The sequence below is a fragment of the Balearica regulorum genome, chromosome 1, assembly GCF_011004875.1.
Source record: "Balearica regulorum gibbericeps isolate bBalReg1 chromosome 1, bBalReg1.pri, whole genome shotgun sequence".
Lineage (NCBI taxonomy): Eukaryota > Metazoa > Chordata > Aves > Gruiformes > Gruidae > Balearica > Balearica regulorum.
Window position 1 is genome coordinate 151,531,668 of NC_046184.1, and position 21,895 is coordinate 151,553,562.

General features: G+C 40.0%; 1 protein-coding gene across 1 annotated transcript in view; it reads left to right on the plus strand.

Moving 5' to 3' along the window:
• The window catches only part of RASA3 (RAS p21 protein activator 3), a 143,711-nt gene that overhangs the window by 476 nt on the left and 121,340 nt on the right, over window positions 1-21,895 (plus strand). The window lies entirely within an intron of this gene.

Genomic DNA, 21,895 nt, shown 5'->3' on the forward strand with positions numbered 1-21,895 from the left:
GGACGGGCGGTGCCAGCAGCTCGGCGGGGCTCCGCGGCGCCTCAGGCTGGCGGTGCGGGGCCGGTGGGGAGCGGCGCCCTGAGGGGCGGACCGACCGGTGCTTGTTGAGGCGGCCGGGTGCCGCGGTGACAGGCCGGCAGCGCCGTGCGCGTCCGGCTGGCGAGCGGCGGCGGCGGGAGTCCGGGCGGCGCAGGATATTGTGCGGATTTTGCCATATTTTTTTTTTTTTTCCCTTTTCGTTGCTAAGCTACGCGCTAAAAGTTTGAAGGCGGTCACCGAGTCTCAGTACTGTATGTCACTGGCAAAGCTGGTGCGAAACCGGCCATAAAGCGGCTGTGGGAAGGAAGCCGGTGCCTCAGTGAGCCGGACGGGCTGAGGCTGCTCCTGCTTCACGGCTTCCTACGACTCGCGTTTGGAGATTCGCTCCTCTTCTCGCTGTTGATCGAGTTCCAAACCACATTATTAGAAAGTAAGCGACAGATGTCAGCGTGCAGATTAAACTCTCTCTGGTAGAGTTCTGAGTGTGCCGGCCGGGAGGGAAATCCCTCGTTTCCGTAAGAGAATCAAACCCGTATGCAGAAGGAGCGGTTTGCCTCGCTTAGATGGGGCGCGGTGGCGGGGAGCTTGGGGGGAAGTGGAAGTTTAGTGCCGAACTCGCAGGGATGGGTACTAAGGGACTTGGGCTTGTAGCTTCCTATTAACGCTCTTGAAAAATTTCCTCTTGCATATCCGCGCGTGTAAAAGCAAATTTGCAACCGGCACTTGTCATGTTAGATAAAATTGAAACTTGAATTTGCATAGGAAATCTCATTATTAGATAATAGCATTAACATTTCAAAGAGATCATTGCTAGGAGTTTCCTTATTAATTGTTAGCAGGTAGTCTAGTGATAGCAGACTTTAAGAAATAAAATTTTATGACATAAAATGAAAATCATGTGTTGATTCTGTGTTCTTTTATACACCCAGAAAAATGAATTCAGTAAGACTATGGAGTATGGTCAGAGACTTATTTTCTGGCTCTTTCCAAAGAGGAGAGGAAAAAAAAAAAAAGTCTTTTCACAAAGGAGAAATTTGGACACCACACAGTGGGTGCTATTGCAGGTTGTTTGTATCTGGTGATTTGTAGTGAAAGGAGTAGGAACACATCTCACATATAAGGTGATGACTCTTGGGTGGTTTGTTTATTTTGAGAAGAAAACAGTGATGTTGTCATACCTAAACGATTGAAGTCACTAGAGTGTGGGGATTTCTTTGAGTGGTAGAAGAGATGGAAAATAATAACAGCAGCAAGACTTGAGATTAATCTCATTAAATCATGGACTAAAGTTAATCCTACTGCTGACTTCAGTTATCAGAGTCCTCATCAGAGCTAAGCTTTTGATTAATGTGCAGTATTGCAGTAAGGATCCCCGCTGCCTTTTAGTGTGGATAGTAAGTAGGAAAGACTGCATGCATCACTGGTACACTAGTGCTTCACTTCTGCCTTCTAAGCAGAAGGTCTTTACTCAGTGAACTGCAAGAATAATGCTAGGCGCTTTCTGGAGCGCTGCTGTGCCCAGGTTTTCTGCTGTAACACAGCAGAGGGCGATAATAAGTACACACAAAAACGAGCTCTTTCCTTCTGTTCACTGGAAAGTATCTCAGTGCGTATTCATGAGCTTTCGTGGCAGAAGCATGAGTTTCTGGGAGTTGTTTTTGAAAGTTAAATACCTTTCTGTAGCTTACTATCTTTTGTGAAATTTTTCAGAAAAATAGAAGTGGCAGGATTCCTGTGATGGGTTGAGGCAGTATTTCTAATCTAACAGGCCTTGTAAAGCAATCCTGATCTCAAAGGAACTGTATATATACTTGTAGACTCCCAGCAAAAACACCTGTGAGTGGATTTGAAAGGAGATGGTGAACATTGGAAGGACATTACTTTTGTCAGCTATTCCCAAGAGTAAATTTGTTTGCCTTTTAGCAGTTACAATTCACTAATATCTTGTAGGCTTCTCTCTTTAGTGACAGAAGGCTTTGAATCTTTTGATGGGTTAAGGGATAAGTTATTCAAGGACAAAGGGATGAGTCATTTCCTGTCTTGATTTGCTTTGATTTATCATGCTGTAGAAGTGGTCAGTTCTGTTCTTCGGGAGCTTGTTTCATGGCCAAGCTCTGACTGATCTCTGACTTGCAGATATTCTGTGCTTGATCTGCTAAGATGTTTCCACACTGGAGCACCTTTCCTGGCAAATCATGAGTGGGGGCACTGATATACAAGTATACCTCAGTGTAAATATAATGAAATATAGGATGATGCTTTGAAGAATCAGTGCACTGTGAGATCAGGGTGGGGCATGTGTGGTGACATGCCTTTCTTAATAGAGAGGCTGATGCGGTTTGGAGGCTTCAGGCCATGCAAAACATCTATAGCCTAGAGATGTTTGAATGCCCTAATGTAATCTATTGCTATGGCTTGGTCTTGTCCTGTATTTCCAAGAAGCTGCGCGTAAATGAAGGTGTTTTCTACTGCTGGTGTAACTTGTTCTTTAGGGACTGATGGGTTGCATAGAATCGACCATATTTATCTAGATGGGTGATCAGATCCCAGATCTCCTAAATACTTCCCCATTCTGAGTAGTGTTGTTTCTAGTCATGTTTGGATTTGGCTTGAGCCATCTGTTTCACCTATTGAAAATGTGAACCTGTGAGCTTCTTAGGGACTTGAGTTTCCCTCGTTTGATTGCACTGCCAATGATGTGCCACTTCCAAAAAATGTCTCTTTGAGATACTGAAGCTGTGGAGCAATGATACAAACTCTTGTCATTGTGGGTAGCAGCGTAAGAGGAATTGTTACTGTGCTATCTCATGTCCAGTTTCTGGTTTCTTTAGTGGTTTGTTGAATTGAAAGAACTCAATGCCTGGCTACTTCTGCTCACGTCTATTGCAAGGAAGTAACATAGAGTAAAAAGAAAAAAGTGATGTCTGTGCTAATGAATGCACTGTTCAAATGTCTATTTGAAATTGATTTATTTTGGCTTCCCATAACTGAAACTTGTCCTCTTGTCTTTTTTTCCTTAATTGAAAATTATTTTTACCAGAATCCCTTATACATAAACAAAACAATGTGTCATGTAAGACTAAACAAACACTTCCTATAAGATTGCCACTTTGAGGAAGTGTGCAGTGCTGATATTTCCATGAGTCAGTGTTTCAAAACCTGAAAGGAAACAACATAAGGCTCCATGGCTGATGATTGGCTGGAAAAACTACAAAGAGAGTCCTTCTGCTTGACAACATGACTTGTGTTGTACTCTCAAAAATATTTAATAAATATACTGTAATTAATTGCTACTTTTTTCCTCCTTAAATGGCATCAACTATTAAACTTTCAGTTGAAAAAAATAAAAGCTCATATTCAGTGTTTCTGCTATGGAAGGCTGTATACTGGTTAGTGGGGAACCTTCTGCCAGATTTTAGTTTGTGAAATTATTTATACTTGGAAAATCTAAAGAAGCAGCTCGTTTGTGAATTCTCACTGTAAAGTAACAAGCTTTCCATGTCCCTGAAATCTAGTACTCTTTTGTTTAGGAGTATTAGGCTCTGCTCTGGAATTGTATTTTTCTAGCTGTAACTGGGCTTATTATAGAGGCTAAACACATCCCATAGTTTTGGAATAATAATAGAGACAGGAGGATACTGCACATCAGGAGGCTACTGGGGCACAAATATAATGAGGAGGATCCTTTGCTCATCGTTTTGTTGACCTCAGAGATCATGGTGGTCCTCTCGTACACTTTGAGGGCTTGTCACAATTTAAGACATGCGTAAACTTCTAAAGCTCTTTTATCATCCTTAGAAAGGGCCAGGGATGGACCTTTAGTGGTTGCAGGTGTTGAGGTCATAGTCTAAAATGTGAAACTTTTGGCAGCATAGTCTCTCCGTAGCGCTAAGTGTGATTGGCATGAAGCTGTGAAATTTTTGTGATAAAGATTGGCTACTACCTCATGTGATTTGGTGCTCTACTCACAGCTTACCCTGTTCAAAGGGTAAACCCACTGTTTTCTGAGAACTCAAAAACCTCATTTACATTGTGATGATCCAGTTACCTAGATGAGGATTGTTGGTCTCTAGGCTGTGCTGTCTCTCTGACTCTTAATTTTGATGTGGGCTCTTTACTAATTCATATGGAGCTGTGTAGTTTAAGACATTGCAAAAGTAATCGAATGTTTTTTTTGGGAAATGGAGAATCTTGGGTGAAGTCTGGCTGAGTATTTGTTTAAGTGCAGGTATACTAGCGTTTAAGCAAGTCGATTACCAAGAGAAGGTATGTACTGCCCTTCCACCATTAAACTTGATACGGAATAAATGTTTGAGAGATGCAGCTCTGCGTTTCTGTGAGGTGAAGGAGGAACTATCTTGTCTCTGACAAACTTAAGGCCTCCCTTAAGTCTAATAGTCCTAAGGTTGATCAGGGAAATCCATTTTGCCTTGAGATGTCCCTTTTAATGTTGTCTGTTGGGATTTAGTGCCTTGTCTTAAGTGGTTACTTGTAGAAGTAAGTACGACTAAATATGTTCACTGCATAATACTGTAAAAGGATTTATCCTCATTTAAATGGGGCATAAGGTTGTTGAATAGATATTTTTAGAATGAGTAATTTTTCCCAGGTACTTATCTATTTATATAATAGAAAATTATTATTTAGGAAATGTAAAATGTTTCTTATAAAGATAACAGTGATCTTTGTAGTGTTTCAAAGTTAGTGGACCAACAAGAAAGGAAGAAAAGTTACTTGCATCTCACCCTGAATATATTCAAGACTTCTCAAGATCATTTCTGCACATTAAAAAGTTAACAAGTACAGCTTAAACTGATGTTGCGTAGGTAAAATAAAGTGACAACTTATGTTGTTATTGATTGACTGCAGTGCTATTTAAGGCTTGAGTCTGACAGGCTGTGGAGGGTGCAGAATAGATTATGCAGATTTTTTACCACTGGTTCAATATTTCAAACTCTGCTAAATCGGGTGGTTGTTGTGTTCTGACTTGTGTTTAGTGTACTGAATGGAAAAGAGCTGGGACCAGTGTTGTTTCTAGAGGAGGAGTGCTCTGACTGTTCATGGACTATCAGGAACAGCCGTGGCTAGAGCAACAGTGGAGACCAAAGCATAGTTTCTGCAAGACGAGAAGAAAATGAAGGTAGCAGTGGAAAATGCTTCAGTGAACTTAGTTTTGAAGAAATGGAAGATGCTTCTGTTTGGGGCTGCCAGCCGTCATCAAATTATCCATAACTAAACTTTCTTTTAAGTAAAAAATTATTCATATATGAGTGGAAGCCAATGTGACTTGGCTTTTAGAGCGTGTACAGGTAAATTCACAGGAGTGAGACCATTAAACAGATCTGCCCAGAGTATCTGATATCAGGAAGCAAACTTTCTAGGTTTTTTTGTCCTGTTTTGGAATTATTACATTTGAAAAAAGCATTCACTAATCTCTCTCATGAGAACTAATGGTGTTTTCTTGTCTTCTCATTGAGGTGATTATCTGCTGGTCAAAGTACCAAATGCTCTTACATGAGGATGTTATGTAAGTGCTGGATATCTTAGCTTCACAGTTTTCTAGAAAATGCTTTCAAAAACTTTTCATTGCATTGAATTACTCTTCAGATTGGCTGGTGTGGTTTTTTAAAATTTTATTATTATTGGTTGAAAACAAATTTCTATTTCTGAAATTATTGGGTTAAATAGATCCTGATGCTAGCTTCTCTTCCTGTGTTCTTATGTCTCTGTTGTGCCTGATGCTGTTCTCCTCCATGTTTCACACGTTGCTTTGTGATTCTGTTCTCGTAGGTACAGTCCAAGGCATGACATCATGATATGCTAACCCAAATTAGTAGCTTGTTGTTGCTGAAAAGGCAGGTCTTGCTTTTCCCCTATTCACCTTGCTCCCAGCTATGAAACACTCTTTGCACCCCCCACCTCAAACACACCTGCTGTTGACTGAGTTCCTCTGCTAACAAAAAAAAAAAAAATCCAGTTCAATTTGCAAAGTAGGTCCAAAGAATGCAACTTACTTTTCTTGTCAGGTTTAGTTTTCTTCCATTTTAGTAAGTTGAATCTGTGCACTCAAGTGAATGTCAGAGCTGTCTCTGGACAAGCATCAGAAGCCTAACTGGGCATGTGTGAGTGGGAAATCAGATGGTGGGGACAGCAGGTGCATCCCCTGCCTTCATGCCTGTACATCATGAGACTGCTTGAATCTTTCTACACTCTTTAGTCTGCTCCTCTTCCATAGTACATGTTTTCTTGTTGGTAATATGTTTGTTAGCCTCCAGTCTACTTCAGCTTGGTCAGCTACTCTGGAGAACAAATGTTAAAACTTCAGCAAGACCACCGAGAGGATAACCTGCCAAACTGATACATCTATATCTGTGACCTTCCATCTGAGAACTGCTTGCATCTCACACTCAGTTCAGGACCCTTAGCCGCTTATGAAAGTTTGGGTGTTTTACTTGGTATTAACTGTTTAATACAGATGCTGCCCTACTTCTCCATTACACACTTGTCTTCTAACGCTGAGGCACCTCATGTTGATTATCATGTTTACACTTAAGCAGAACCCTGTTTCCCCTTCCTTTGCATCACAGCAAGATTTCTACTTACACAGATATGCTGTCAAACACTCCGTTATCATACAAAGCCATTTATTGCACTGATGCTCGCATTTAAGAAAGACCTTCTCATGCAAATACTGAAGGGTGTTGCCTACAGCAAGATTGGAAAATACAATTTAAAAAAAACAACTTCTAAAATAACTTTGATAGTATACATCAGGTTAAAATTCTTAGAGCAGATAAAGAGCATAGACTGCAAATGGACCTTCAGGTATTCCCTCTATCCTTTCTTAGACTATGACTGCTGAAGGACTGACTGATCTCCATTACAGGAGTGTAAATTGTGAATACTTCTGTTTGAAGTCAGTAACTACACTTCTGAGAGAGCTGAATTAAGTCTTTGAGTAGCTCATGTAGCAATTTTTCTCTTGGAGGGTGTGGGGGAAAGGATGAGGAAAAATCCACTTGGAGTTGTTAAAGAGTACTTAATATCTCTCATATTTGATTCAGTTGTGAGAAAACCCTCTGCAAACTGGTGTGTTTGGAGAATAAATCTTACAGTTTCCCCGTGTGAGAGCAAGAAGCCTAGAATAAAGACAGGGGATTGTAGTCTTTGCTGAATACAATAAAAGATGTAAATATCAGACAGTTACATTACTCATAATGATTTCAGACCAACAAATGTTCAGCCAAACATGTAGAAGAAAAATGAGTATTTGTTTGTGCCACTGGACTATTAATGTGTCTGGGGAGCAAGTCACCTAAGGCATGTATTAATGGTTAAAACATTCACTAGTATGTCTTAATGTTGTGTTTTAAAACCTTCTAGTACCAGGGATTTATCTGTTTTGTGGTTAAGTCAAGGAGAAGCTTGGAGTTTATAACAGGTTTTATTTTATTAAACTGAAAAGTTGATCATAGAGTTGCACATTCTGAATAGCTTTCTTTTACCTTCTGATTTTATTAAACCTTATGAAGTACCTGTTCTTTAGCAGTGCTTGTTTGATTTCTTCAGTATAGTGGACTGGTGACTGAATTTAGGATCCAACTGAAAGCTTTGTTTTGGAATAAAAACAAAACAAATCTAACTTCCTTCCTCCCCCATCCTAACCTCCACCAAGGGAAAGCAACTTCCCTGAAACTTCACATGTTGTTTTCCTCCTATAGAAGACTTTCTGGGTGAAAGTTTTGCAAAGTGAGATGTGAAGCTTCAAAATTATGAAGAACTGGAGTTTTTTTCTTATTTACATTTCTTGAAATTTTTCATGGATCATTGCCAAGTGTAAAACACTTTAGAGATTCAGTGGAAGGTTTGAGGGCTTTGAGGTTTTTTCCCCCTTTTCTGTCTGAAAGGGGAAAAAAGTGTAGTGTATCTGTATTTTTGAGGTCTGCTGTGGAAAAACCCAAAAATATTGAAGATTTACAGCCTGATCTGACTTGCCTAACTTCTGAGGTTGATTACGAGTTCTGCTCTTCAGTTTTCATTCCATACCTCAGGAGTCTTATCTTTTTCTACCTGACTAGAGACTCATGCGTTTTCATGTTACTACCTCTCAGGGAGCACTGGGGCAAAACAAAGATCCATTCATTAGCCCAGCAACTGAATCTTACGGTTCCCTACCTGCTGGGGTGTGAAACTGTGTGACTGCATCACCATTAACTAAAATGAATTAGTATGATGTGATGGTAAGAGGGAGAGTGTTTCACCTTTATGAATGACTGGTATGTTTGAACAGGTAGCATTTGATGCAATATTTAATTAGCATAAATATTAATGTACTTCACTTTTTCATAAGCTGGTAGTAGGTGGACGAACATTAGATGAAGCGTCTCAATTTTGCCATGTCAAACAAATGCATGAAAAGCCTTGAAGTTGGGAAGAATGTCTATTTCTGCAATAATAGTAGGAGGGGGAATATTCTACGAATGCAGGTCTGCATTCCCTAAGATGCACACTTAAGCTTTCTTTTTTGTCTTTTACAGTGACCTTAGGTGGAAATATACTTGTCCGTTTGTCGTTGTTTTTCTTACTCAAAGACATTTCAAAGGCCATTTAAAAGAAGTTTGCAGAGAAAGGCCTGAGTTTGTGTTTCAGAAAAGGAATGTAAAACATTGGAGACATTGGGTTACATAGGGAGCAGAAGAGTATTTGAACTTGCGAAGGAGTTCTGTTTCCAGGGTTTTTAAATTAGAGTGGTTAACTTCTTAATTTATAGCTGTAGGAACAAGTTTTTTGTGTGACTGATAACTTTTTTAGCAATTCACAAATTTAAGTTCCCATTCAATTCCTGTTACACAGAAAGCATGTAGTATAAATCAGCTTTGCTGGTTTTGATTTTCTTTGCTTTCAAGTTTCATTCAGCTTTCATATTCCAAGTATTGAAAAACTGACAACTTGAAATACTTTTTTTTATAGTTGTGCTTCTGTTATGGCTGCTTATACAGAACTCTTATGTGTATAAAAGCAACTGCAAAAAACAGATGCACTGATGGCTGGGTTTTAAACTTCTTAAAAATAGGAGAGAGGGGAAGAAGTTTATTTTTACTACTGTTTCCAATTTCTTCTAAAAATATTTCTATTTACAAATTGTTTACAGCTACTTACTTTTGTTCAAGAGTTCTAGAAGAAAACAGTTAGTGGTAGCCTTTTACAAGGCTTTAGCTGATTCTTGCTTGTGTTTCCCAGCTGGTGTTAGAGTACATCTGGAATCTATGAAATTCCTTTCTTTGTTCCTCATTTCCTGTTCCATTCAGTACTACAGTGCAGCGTTCTGAAAGCTGTTTCTCTTGGTATCTTCTTCTAAGATGTGTGTTTTAAAGCATTTAGTGAGTTCTTAAAGGTGGTTTTATGTTCCTTGTGTTTAACAGTGTAATTGAACTGTATCATGAAACTTCTCAGATGTTTTGTTTTGATATTTCAATGAAAAATAGTTTTGTTGATTTTTTTCTGGCGGCCATTCAGCTTGTAGAATTGTAGGAAGGAGGGTGGTAGAAAGAGAAGAAAAATCTGGTAGATAGTATAAAAGCTCCCTTTCTTAGTCTCCCTCTCTCTCTCCCTCTTCCCCCTGCCCAGGAACAATCACCAGCTTGTAATGGAAAATTAGATCTATTCTGCAGGAGACACAGGGTGTGACATCCTACAGTTGCTTTTAGATTGTGGTTTGAAAAGCTGGTGACTGCTACAGAACACGTGAACCCAACCTTGGAAAATTGAGCTTTGACAGTATGACACAATGTGAGAGTTGCATGCATCTAAAAAACAATCCATCCCCTCCAAACCAGCAATGCTTTAGTTAGATTTACCAGTTGTGATTGTATTGTTGCAGATCCCTAGTAGTCACTAAAAAGAGAGGGGATACAGTGGTTAATGGAATTGCTCTTATTTTTTTGCAAGACTGTGTTTTGCTCTATGAACAAAACATCTGGCAAAAATTGTGCTTTTATGAATACTTATGTATCTGAGTGGCTGGTCCAAGTTGTCCAGAACAAATGGAAGTTCTTCATAGTCCAGTGGCTGTTGTCATCATCTGCCAACTGTGAGTGCTGTTTCTGAGATTGTAGCTTTGCTCTCTACATTCTGTCTGTAGTCATGAAAGATCTGTAGTGGTACAATACATGTTCGAAAGCTTCTTCACAAAACACCTTTTAAGACAAGGCTTGCATTATGACCGTTGTTTCTTCTCTTTATAAATCCAACAGTTGTTTTCCCTTCCATTTTTGAATTGTGGAATATCTCTGAAATGGCAGCATTTGGTCTTATGGAGAATTTAATACTGGGGAAATATTTACCTTATTTTTAACTGCCTCTTTTAATGCAATTTAGTAGAGAGAAACAAGGAATGCTAGCGCTGCCAGTCCTCTACAGGTCAGATTTGCAGATCTGCTGATTCCAGTTGCTTATCTTCTTTTGACTTTTTTTTTTCAGATGTCCCTAGCAGAAACTGTATAATTGATTACTTTAAAAGGATTGTACATATGGGTAGTTGCACATTATATTTATGTATTATAAGGAAACCAGGGGAAGTGCTACTTGTTTCCTACAAGGTATGCAAAAATAGTGGCAGAACTGTGAAACTCCAGCAGTTGTCTGAAATCTGTCTTTCAGCGGATCACACGGGTGCAGTATAAGATAGCACACCTTTTTTTTTTTTTTTTTTTAAGGTTCTCAGGCCCTCTGCTCAGGGAGGCAGTAAAGGTCCTAGAAAACTTGCACCTGCTCTGCTCAAGTCAGAGAGGAGCTGTGCTCCTCTAAGTTTTGTGCCCTACATTGACTGTCAGTAAGGTCCGTGTCTTGATCTATGCAAATTCTCAGTAGCCTAGACCAAGTCTGGTCCTGGAGACCTCCTTCAGACCATCTTTCCCTGCAGCACGGGGACGTTAACTATAATCTGGTTCCCTTCCTGAGATCAGAGGGAGTTGCATATTGCCTCCATGAACATAATGGTTAAGTTTTGACTTTTGTGTAAGTATTCCCTAGTAGATAAGCAGAAGGGACCCATCAGCTATTTCTGCAACCATTCTCTGATCTGTTCCTCTTTGGAAATTTGGAGTTGCATTTTGTAGTGTAGATATTTGATGTTTGTGACCTTGGCTGCTGCTGCATAATATTCAAATGTTAAGTTATTAAGATACCCGAAGAACCACATTAGTGCTCTGTTAGTGTGTCTTGGCCCAAATGTAAGGTAGGAATTGACCAACACCACTCTTTTATTTCTGTGAATATTAGTGTTACCCTGTGTTTGTAGACTGTCTGAAGTAGTTAATTTTGCTGCACACTTCTCAGCCAGCAGTCCTTGGGTGATTCTGCTTGACAACTGTGAACACCAGAGTTCACAGTAACAGTGGGACTTTAAGACAGGAGCTCCAGGTAGTTCCTGCAGAATAGGCTTAGACTTTTAGTGCTTCAGAGATGATGATGGAGAAAGGAGGTTGTGGTCAGTGGTCATAAATCCACCCCTGACTAAAGCTAGGGGAACTGTTTATGCCCCTTCCCTCATACTGAAGCTTAGAGCCAACCTCCGTAGTCTCTGGGGTGGTGCCTGCAGTGGACTTCAGGAAATTGCTGTTGCATATTAGGGTTGGAAGGAACTAGATTTCAAGGTAGTGTTAAGTGGTGTACTACTTCTCTCCCTGCTCACCCATGGCTTTTCATTTTTCATGCCTAGTACGCAAAATTGAGAAAGAGAGCGGGGGGCGGGGGGGGAAAGCAAGCTAATTTTTATTCAGACCAATACTCCCCAATGTCTGGTTTTGAGTGGTGAGGCAGAAGTTTTTGACAGGGAATAAAAAGTGCCTGGGGGAATTTGAGATGTTGCAATAGAGCAAAATAACTTCAGTAAAAGTGAAGCTCTAACAGGCTGATAATTAGTGTGTTTTGACACCTGCTTCTGTGACAGTGTTCCAGAAAGTTGTGGGTTTAAAAGTCATTCAGTTAATATTTCTTCCCTTTGAAAGTCAGCTCCAGTATTAAATGTAACCAATCTCTGTAATAGTCTAGTGGGAAGTGTTGTATATGATGTCATTATTAGAGTTTCCTGTTAACACCTGCAAATTTTTGGTATGCTGATGCCCTGCTTCTGGTAATGGGAATTGGTAATCTAGTCCTGTGGGTAACGTGTACTTCATGCTCTTGAATATGGGCTTTACTTTCTTGTGCAAAGTGAATCTCTGGAGTTGACAGTGTATTTTTCTCCTCGTCCCATGAAATGTTACTCATGTATAGTTGTACACTGTCAAACTCTGTTTTTTGCATGGTGGCCATTTTAATTTTGGTAGTAACCAGAAGTACCAAATGCTCCTTGGGTGGGGTCCCTACTTCAGCAGTACCATGCACACGCATTGGGAACCACATAGGAGCAAATACTGTGCTTAACAGACCATGCACAGTGGCAGAATGAAATGGGGCCATGTATGAATATCTTATGCAAGAAGGGCTTAGAGCCAAATAAGGTCTTACATGTCTATGAATTAGTGCCAGGCTTCAGGTATACCAAAACTCCTCTTCTACTGCTTGGGGTGCTTTGGAATGTGATCTGAAAAACCCATTACCTGAGGTGACTTGCCTGGAAGAAATACTGGGTACAGGGCTAGGTCTGATCTCTTGTTGCTCTCCAGAACTCCAGCAAGTGAGACAGGGACAGGTGCTTCCACGCATTCCCTTCAGAGCATAGAATCAGTCAAAAGGCAGGATCCTGTAGCTGTGCTCTAAAGGTGGGAATTTGGTTCCCTTTGTGCTTTTGGAGGAGGCAGTGGTGATGTATCAGTGCTTTTGTTGTATCCTAGGTAAAGCATTTAGTAGTCTCTGGTGTCATGACAAAAATGATAATGTATTTTGCAATGTACATATCTTCTTCAGTGCCTATTTCGATAGAACGGATAATGGTTTTAAGCTAAAAAAAGAGTAGAGTTAGACTAGATATAAGGAAGAAATCTTTTATGATGAGGGTAGTGAAACCCTGGAGCAGGTTGCCCAGAGAGGTGGCAGATGCCCCATCCCTGGGAACATTCTAGGTCAGGTTTGATGGGGCTCTGAGCAACCTGATGTTGTTGAAGATGTCCCTGCTCATTGCAGGGGCTTGGGCTAGATGACCTTTAAAAGTACTTTCCAACCCAAAGTATTGTATGATTCTAGGGTATCAGACTGCGGGAGATAGAATTGGGGATATTTGTCTTAGGGTAGGTTGGGCTTGGACAGAAGCAAAGCACAGTGGAGTGTTTTGGTCCAGTGCAGGTGTTACGCATTTATTTGATATTTCTTTTTGTCGTTGTTTTGGACATGAATGCACACCTTTTTTTTTTTTTTTTTTTTTTTTTTTTTGGTGTCTTACCCTCTGAATAATTTTTCCTCAAAGTTAGAATTTGTATAGTGAATGAGGCTGGGCATGGCAGGGAGAGAAGACTGTCTTATGGTGAACACATCTACAAAATCACACGTGGGATGCATGCAGCTCACCTGCTGCAGATATCCTTGAAGAAGAGAACCAGTCTGTTTGTGTCAGGGGCTACTGGCCCCTGACAAGGTGTTTGTTGCTTCTCTGTCCCTTATGGTACACTTGAAACCAACTGTGCTGGAGCACTGAGCCTTCATAGCTGCAGGGGAAGCAGGGTGTGGGAAGGATGAGCTATAGCCCAACCAGTGTATGCTAGATTTTTTTGCTTTGCAGTGCTTTCTGTTTGTTGAATGATAGCTTTCTTTGGAGAACATGAGATTTAACATTAAAATAGGCCAGCATAGGATGAAGGTGGTGACAATATAAAGCTTCAAAACATCATTTTAAGCCAGTGGGTTGGATTTATTTTAATCAGGATTTAAACCATTTTTTAAACAGATATTAAAGTAAAATTTGTGGACCAAAATAGCTTATTATCAAGAGTAAACTTAACTATTTCTTTGAGGAGGGGATCACTTACTCGGCTCTGGATGGGGATTCTGTTGTAGGGCTGTGATTGAGAGCTATTGGGGGAGAAGTGGAAGGTGGTTGAATCTTTTATGAGTTAAAGCTAACTCAAGAGGATGCTGCTGTAGGTCTTCTGTAGTATGTCTGTAGTATGTAGTGATGCCTCTAAAAGGTCTTCAGTTATGCCCAGGCTTCAGAATTGTACGAGCAATTACAATTTAGCCACAGACAGTGTAATCATGTTTCTGTTGGTTTGTACTCTTGTAATAATCCAGATTGGACGGTTCAGCCCCAAACCTTCAAGGCACTAGATAGTAAGTTTGACCTGGCCCACTTAGTTCATTTTACAGTCTCCTCAGGTGTCTTTTTTTTTTCCAGTTCATAAATTGCCTAATTAATCTTAACGATAAATGAGTTTTTATACTAATTATTTGAAAGACAGCCTGATTTAGGCAAGTCACTGAAAAGCATAGCTGTTGTTCTGCCTGTAAGACAGCCTGGATACTTGACTCACCATGACATTATGGTATCAGACATGTGTCTTCACTCACATTCCTGGCACTGGAGCCAGTATCTAGAAAGTTTGCATTGTCTGCCCCTCCATCTGCTAAGCACTGGTGAGCTTCCAGAGCCGAACACTTGAAATTGAGGGTTACCATCATGAAGGCTGTCCATTGTGACCTTGATGTGATCCCTTTGTGGACACAAAATTGCTGCCACTACAGGAATATATACTTACTTACAAAAGGAAAACACTGCTGCTGTCAGTCCATGGATGGGTGGTACCTGTGTAATGAGCAGTTATTCTGTATTGTGTTCCTATGGTGGAATATGTTGTTTCCTGCACATGTGTTCAGTTCAAAACCCGCTCTTGCACTGTTGATGAGCTTTTTCATTGTGTTCCTTACCATATGATGGAATTCTTTGAGTTATCTTCCATTTTTTTTTCAAGGCGGGGTGACTCTCTTAAGTGGGGGACAAGGTAGGAAAATGGTATCTGCCAGTCATGGTGCCAATTTGAGTCTAATTCTAGACTTTTCCTGGAAAGCAATTTTGTGCAAGCAGCAAGGATCTGAGATCTGAATAGTGGGATTGGGCACTGTTATTCCACTGTGGCAATCCTCTTTCTTCCTGCTTACCTCATTCCTGATGCACCTTCCCTCTGCTGAGATGTAAGGGGGAGGTGCCTCTCAGACAACTCTTGCAGCTGTAGGGATGGAATCGACCGGCTTTGCTTCAGCAGTGCCCAGGGTGGTGAGAGAGCCCTGCTAGGGGAAGGGACAGGAGAGGACAAGCAGGATTCTGTTTCTCTGCCTAGCCAAGTCTTGTTTCCTTCCTTTCAAGATCCTGTTCTTGTCAATCTGCACTTTGAGTCAAATGCCTTCTGTGTCCTCCTGGACACGGTATGGCTCCTGCAGTGAAACTCCTACTTGGCTTATCCAGTACTGGGGAAATGAAATACAACACCAGAGCAAATAGCTCTCACAAGGATTGGAAAAGACACTGATTGCTATTTTCTGGGAGTTTGGGGGGCTTTATTTTATTTATTTAAGTCCCTATCCTAAAGCCAAGGGCTGCCTAATGCTTAGTTTTGACATCTGCAGGACAGACCAACTTTTTCTGAGTCAATGCTAGCTCTTTTAGCTGAAACACTTGAGGGAAGTAGAAAGAATTTAGCAGAAAACAGTTTTAGTGACTACTTGAGTCTGGAGAGTAGAAACTGAGGAGGAAGCTATTGAGAAACTGGTACTAAATTGTTGCTTTCCCTTTTCTTCCCCCTGTGTACCCCTCCTCCTCCTGCCCCTCCCCACCAGGGCTTGTTCAGACTGTTCCTGTTCTTCTGCAGGGTTTAACACCAGTTTTTGTCTTTCTGTAATCTGGCAGTAATGTAATTTTTAGCATTGCACTACTCTGTAAAAATCCCAGTCCTGGTGTAGAGCATTGTTTTGTGCAAGTAACTTCTATTCTAGTTGCTTGAAGTCTAAACCATGGAGAGAAGACTTTTGTAGCCTTAATAATAATTCCATGTTTGTATTCTAGCTGCTTACCTTTCTGAAGAGCTGCTGGTCACTTGTGTTTCAAATACAACCTTTTGCTTAGTCTTGACAAATGTATTCCTGTTCTGAATGGCAATGATTACTTAAATACTCCGGTGGTTCTTGTGACCTTAGTAATAGAACTCCCAGTGCCCTGATGATATAGGGGGATGTTTTACTAATATTTTGAGCAGAACTGTTCTAAAGCAGAAGGATGAATTTTGTGTGGCTCTGTGAAGCCATGAGGCTATTCTATCCCACTTGTCATGGCGCACAAAGTGGATTACTTGGTAAAGAAAGGCAAGCAGGAAGCTGAGTGTGATAGCAAAGCAGGCAGGGCAGTGATCTCACCAACAAAGTGGGGAGCCATATGGTAGCCAAACAAGAAGAGTAGAGCAGGTCCATGATGATAACCAGGATCAACCAATAGCCCAGTGATCAACAGGCAAGTATGTAGTGATGGGGTAGGTCCGAAGTAACGTAGGAAACTAAGTTAGCAGATCAGGGTCAGGATCAGTAAGGTAAACAGTGAGGCACAGACAAACCTGCAACATAGCTCTGGCAATGTCCAGGGGTGAGTATCTGATCTGGAATGCAGCTCCTAAGTGGAGAAAGGTGCTTGGTGGGGCTTTCTCACACAGCTCTCTTCCCAGCAGCCTGACCTGAGCTTACACAGCTGCACCATGTCACAGTTGGCCTTGAACCAAGGCAATCAGACCCCTGAGGGGTTAGGGGAGACATTATGCTCAGGGTCCTGGCACCACTGATGTTTTGGTAAGATCTTGTCTGGGCTAGCCTTAAAATCTTCTGCAGTTTCTGATCCTGGAGTAGCCATGGTGGGAATTCTAAAGGGTGAAAAGAGGAAGTGCAGATGCAATAACAGAAAATAGGGCTGTATGTTTTGTAACACTGACTGTAGCAATAAAATGCATCCTGTATGCTAGGGGAGCCAACCCCCCATTGTGATTCTTGAAGTTGCTGTGACTTACGCTCCTCCTTAGCTCCAATGTATGGGAGGCACTAGGTATTAGGTAGCTATTGCTACAGCGTGTAACAATGATTGCTAATTGGACTGCTGGGATGAAAAGAAAATAGATTCTTTTGAAGCCTCTTTAACCTTTTATAGCTGTGTTTTGTCCCTTTATTCATCCATGTATTTTGGCTACTATCTTGCTCTCATTCTATGATGTTTTATAGTGATTTATTCTTCTTCTCTTTTTCTGTGGTTTGAAAACCATGTCCGATTTTTGTGAAGTTCCTGGTGCATGTTCTTACTTGTCTCCAGGCTGTGGCAAGCCTGCCCTTACATCATGTCAGCACTCTTCTGTTGATTAGCAGAAGATAACTATTAGTGTAATATTCCTTTCTTTCCTGTTTCTTTTCTTCCCTCCTTCCCCAGAAGGATTTTTTAGACTTCTCTGTGCTATTTCTGTGGGAGCTGTATTGAAGAAGTTTTTGCAACAGGCAGAAGGATTGTGTAAAAAAAAAAAAAAAAACAACCTAGCTCCTGCTCTCCCTGCAGACCTGGACTTGAGATGAAAGGGTTCTGTTTGCATTCAAGTTTTCTGCAGCTTTGAAAGGTGGTGGCGTGTCTCATAACAGCAGTACTTGCAATGTGCTGCTTCCAAAGAAGGGAGAGTAACAACCAATGTTTTATAGATAGGCATGTGGTGCCTCAATCTTCCTCTTCGATTCTACCTGGTTAAAGGAGCTAGAAGTAGTTATCAGTGTTAATCTTTTTTTCAGAAGGGTGAATGATAACTCAAGCAAAATATTTTGAATTGTAGTCTGAATGCGTATCATGGAAGATTCACTTTAGAAAATACTGGAGAATACTATTAAATGTATCTGAGGCTTGTTCTGCATAAACAAATTGCTCAGAGATTTTTATCCACACTTAAGATGCATATAAAGCCTGCACTGTGTGAGTTTAGTAATTCCTTGCTGCAGGACAGCAAGCATTCCTGTATGTTTAAGAGCATCTTGCTTGTGTAAGAGCCAGGGGATGACAGGCAATCAAGTTAAGCAAAAATGTAAAGAGACATCAGTTGCAGGGGGAGGGGGAGGAAAGATTTTCACAACTGTCATGTAAAGAAAGTTGTAGAGTAGCTCCGTAAACCAAGAAGCAGAGAGAGCTCCTGAGAAGTGTACGATAAGTTACTGAACCTTCCTATAAAGCGTGGCTTTACTGTTAGTACTGGAGTTTTATGTGAGCTCTTTTGTAAAAGTGCAGTGTTGATTCTGGCACTGTCTAGGTTAGATTAGGTATTCCTTTGAGCTGAAAGGTACAGCAAGGAGGTGGAAGTGGACATGCTTATCTGGTTAAGTGACTTTCTCTTTTTCCTCTGTGCTGGGAAGGACCACAGAGCTGTACTACCTGTTCAGTAGATATCTGCTGCGTGTGAGCTTTTGGTAATTTGCACCTCTTAATGATAACAAGTGAGAGAACTTTATTTTAGGTAATCCACATGATATAGGTGATCGTCATAAAGCATTTTTAATGGGAATCTGCCAGGGGATTAAAGGGAAGGAAGCTTGTTGCTAAATGGGTGTCCTTCTTTCCTGCAAATACACTGTAACTGGTTAAAGCTCAATGATGTAATTGGATTCTTTGGCAGATTTATTTTAGGTTGTTATTTTGCAGTTCTCAACTGTACATGTACCCCGTCTCTTTTCCTTTTGAATGTAGGCTTGACTGACAGCATTTATTGCTTCTGATTCCTGAAGAAAACAAGGCAGGGTCTGTACTTAAGGTTAGAAATACAGCTTCTAATCTACAAGACAAATTTTGGATATATGTGTTTACATCTACTTTGCCTTTACAAAAGGGAGAAAAGTAATGGAAGAGGTAGCATTTAAACATGTTTGGGTGTAGGTCTGACAATGGAGAATGGCAGTCTCAACACCACTTACTTGAGTTTTATGGTTCACAGGAGAATAACATGTTGTGGTTTGTTTGGGTTTTTTTTTTTTTTTCCCTCTGCAATATGGAAAGGTGTCAACTTCGCTTAGCCATGCCAGCAGGAGTTACACAACTTAGTTGGAATGGCAGACTGTGCTGGACAGAGGATATCCCGTGAATTTGAGAATTAAGCTTGTAGAAGCTAAATGCCAAGGCAAGAGTTAATTTAGTACCCACTTTCCATAAATAGAGGAAGTTGATTCATACAGTCACAGCTAGAGAGTACATGAGCATGTCTGAGACTTCACTGTCTTGCTTGAGATCACAAATACGCTGAATAATGTGGCGGTCAAGTTGCAAAATCCAGTCCCCTTCTACCCTTAGAATGGAGGTCAGAAAGACAAAATGGCGTGGAAGGAAACATCTTTTTTTCTGTAATTGTTCTCTTCACTGCTTAGGTTTTTAATACTCCAAGCAATTTTACTATTCCGGATACTTCAGATGTACTTATGGTCTAGTTAAACTGTAGCATTGTATGATAGTTGATTATGCTTGTATAAGAAAAACTCTCTATTCTGTAACTCAGATAAAGCTGTATCAAAAAGCAGCAGAATAAGTACTCTCAGAAATTAAATTAAAGTTTTTAAAATGTCAGCTGACCAGAGTTTCAAAGTTAAAAGTTGCTTGAAATTTGTCTAGGATTTTCATATATCTCTATATAATATATGGTTATACAATATAAAATATGTAAGATGTTATAATTATGAAATAATTGCAATATGTAATATACAGGTAATTATGATATATATAGCATATAATAATAAAATATACTATACATATTTGCTATATATTATTATGAACAACAGTATTTCAGTATGCTTTACTGACCACAAGCTCTGCAGTTTTGAGGCATGTTGGCTACAAATTACTACAATTAAACGTTATAGGTGGGAGAATCACAGGGACCATAGCTTGGGTTATGCTGTCAATGATATGGTTGAGTTTATCCAGAGATGAGTTTAGGACCATCTCTGTTTCTAAATGTGCGAGCCATCTGGCACAACTTATGTGTGTGGTTTGGTTTTTTTTTTTTTTAAATTATTTTTTATTTTTTTAGGGGTTTTTTGTGGGATTTTTTTTGCTTGTTTGGGGGAGCGAACAGATACACACATATAATGTGAGTTTTCTTTTGGACCAATTCTGCTGTTGCTGTAAAGCTGGTGTCTAACTGTTCTGGTTATTTAATTTCTAGTTACTTAGAAATGTTGATAGAATAGCTGGTGGAGGCTTGTACCTGGCATGTTAATGGAGAAGGAAAATAGAAGTGGGAGTATTTCTCTGCAGATCTTCAGTGGGGTTTGCAAAGATGTTTGGATTGGCAGAGACTACTTTGTTGGTTTTTAAAATAAATAAATTTTTCTGCCTGGAAAAGAAGATGCACATTTTAAGTTCTTCAGTATATACCTAACTGAGTAGTCACTTCCAGAAAAAAGAGTCTGCCCAGAAAAATAGTGAAGTATAGCATTGTTTTCTTCACTACTCTAAATGTGAATCTAATAGATATTAGTAGATCTTGAAACTTTGGCTGGTAGCTCAGGGGTCTGCTGCATACTGCATTTCAGACCTAAGCATATCAGAAGAAAAGATAAACTCTTCACTTACCCTAAAAATTATGTTTCCTTGAAGTAGGTGATCAGAAGCATAGCTTTAATTTCTGTCCAATTTTTTTTATTTCTGCTCTAAATTTGGTCTGTAGAAGGAACAACCACTTAATTGAGTATTCATTGCTGTCTGTCCAAAAATACTGCTGTTTTGGTAGGAATTTTTTGAAACTTTTTAAACAGTTATTTCAACAAGCGGTACCTCAATAATACATGGTCTCCCTCAACCTATGTTTAAAATGTTATAGTGATGTATTTATAGTTTCTTAAATTCTACTCCTAAGTGTATGGAATGTGTATGAAATGCAGTTGATGGGCTGCAGATGATGCCAGGCCGACACAAATAAAATCCCCTCAGTATGTTCACAGGGATAATTAGTAAGACTTTAAATATTCTTCTTCTTCTGTTTTCCACCCCTATTAATCGTGATGGAAGTTGCTAATTAATATTAAAAAGAATACATCCCTATTCTCCACACCTGTAATTGCATTATCTTGATGCTGTCAGGCTTTATAGGTGTTTGAGAGAGGAGATAAACTATGTTCTGAGTGTTTTTATAGGGATTCTACAGCAACAGCTTTGTCATCTGGGGTTCTATGCAACCTGCAGTTTTTCTGTGCAATTTGATGTATTCTTTGTTCTGCCCTTGTTTTTAATATGCTAATTATACTATCAAGCTGTTATATATTCTACTAGCAAAATAACATTTGGCATATTTTTTTTTTTACTATCCCATTTGGAGATGCATGAGTGGAAGAAATCATGTACAAGTGTCATATTTAGAGTTAATTTTTAAAAATTATCTAGCTCTTGTTATGTTGCCATCTGTTTTCCTCTAGCTTGAAGAGGAAACAGCTGTTGTGAATAATCTCAAGACAGTAATTTTAATAATTTTTAATAGGTCTGCTTACCTTCAGCTTGCATGTGTATCAGAGTGAATAAATGTGTCATTTAGGAGGGGAATGTGGTTTTATGGTAGGAACTGTAATGAGTTTGCTTGGTAATGTAATGATTCTGGTATGTCTCCTCCATAGCTGGATTTGAATATAGCTGGAGAGATCTGTGTTAATGGGGCGTGCTTCACTTGCTGTAACTGTGTATTGTCGTGTAGAGGGGTTGTAATCTGCTGCTTCTGCCCTCTGACCGCAGTGGTTGGCAGGCACCTGGGGACTTGACTGGACCTGGTGATCTAATATAAAGACTAACTGTCCTGGGTTTTGGCTGGGGTAGAGTTAATTTTTACAAGAAGCTGGGAGGGGACACAGCCAGGACAGCTGACCCAAACTAGCCAAAAGGATATTCCGT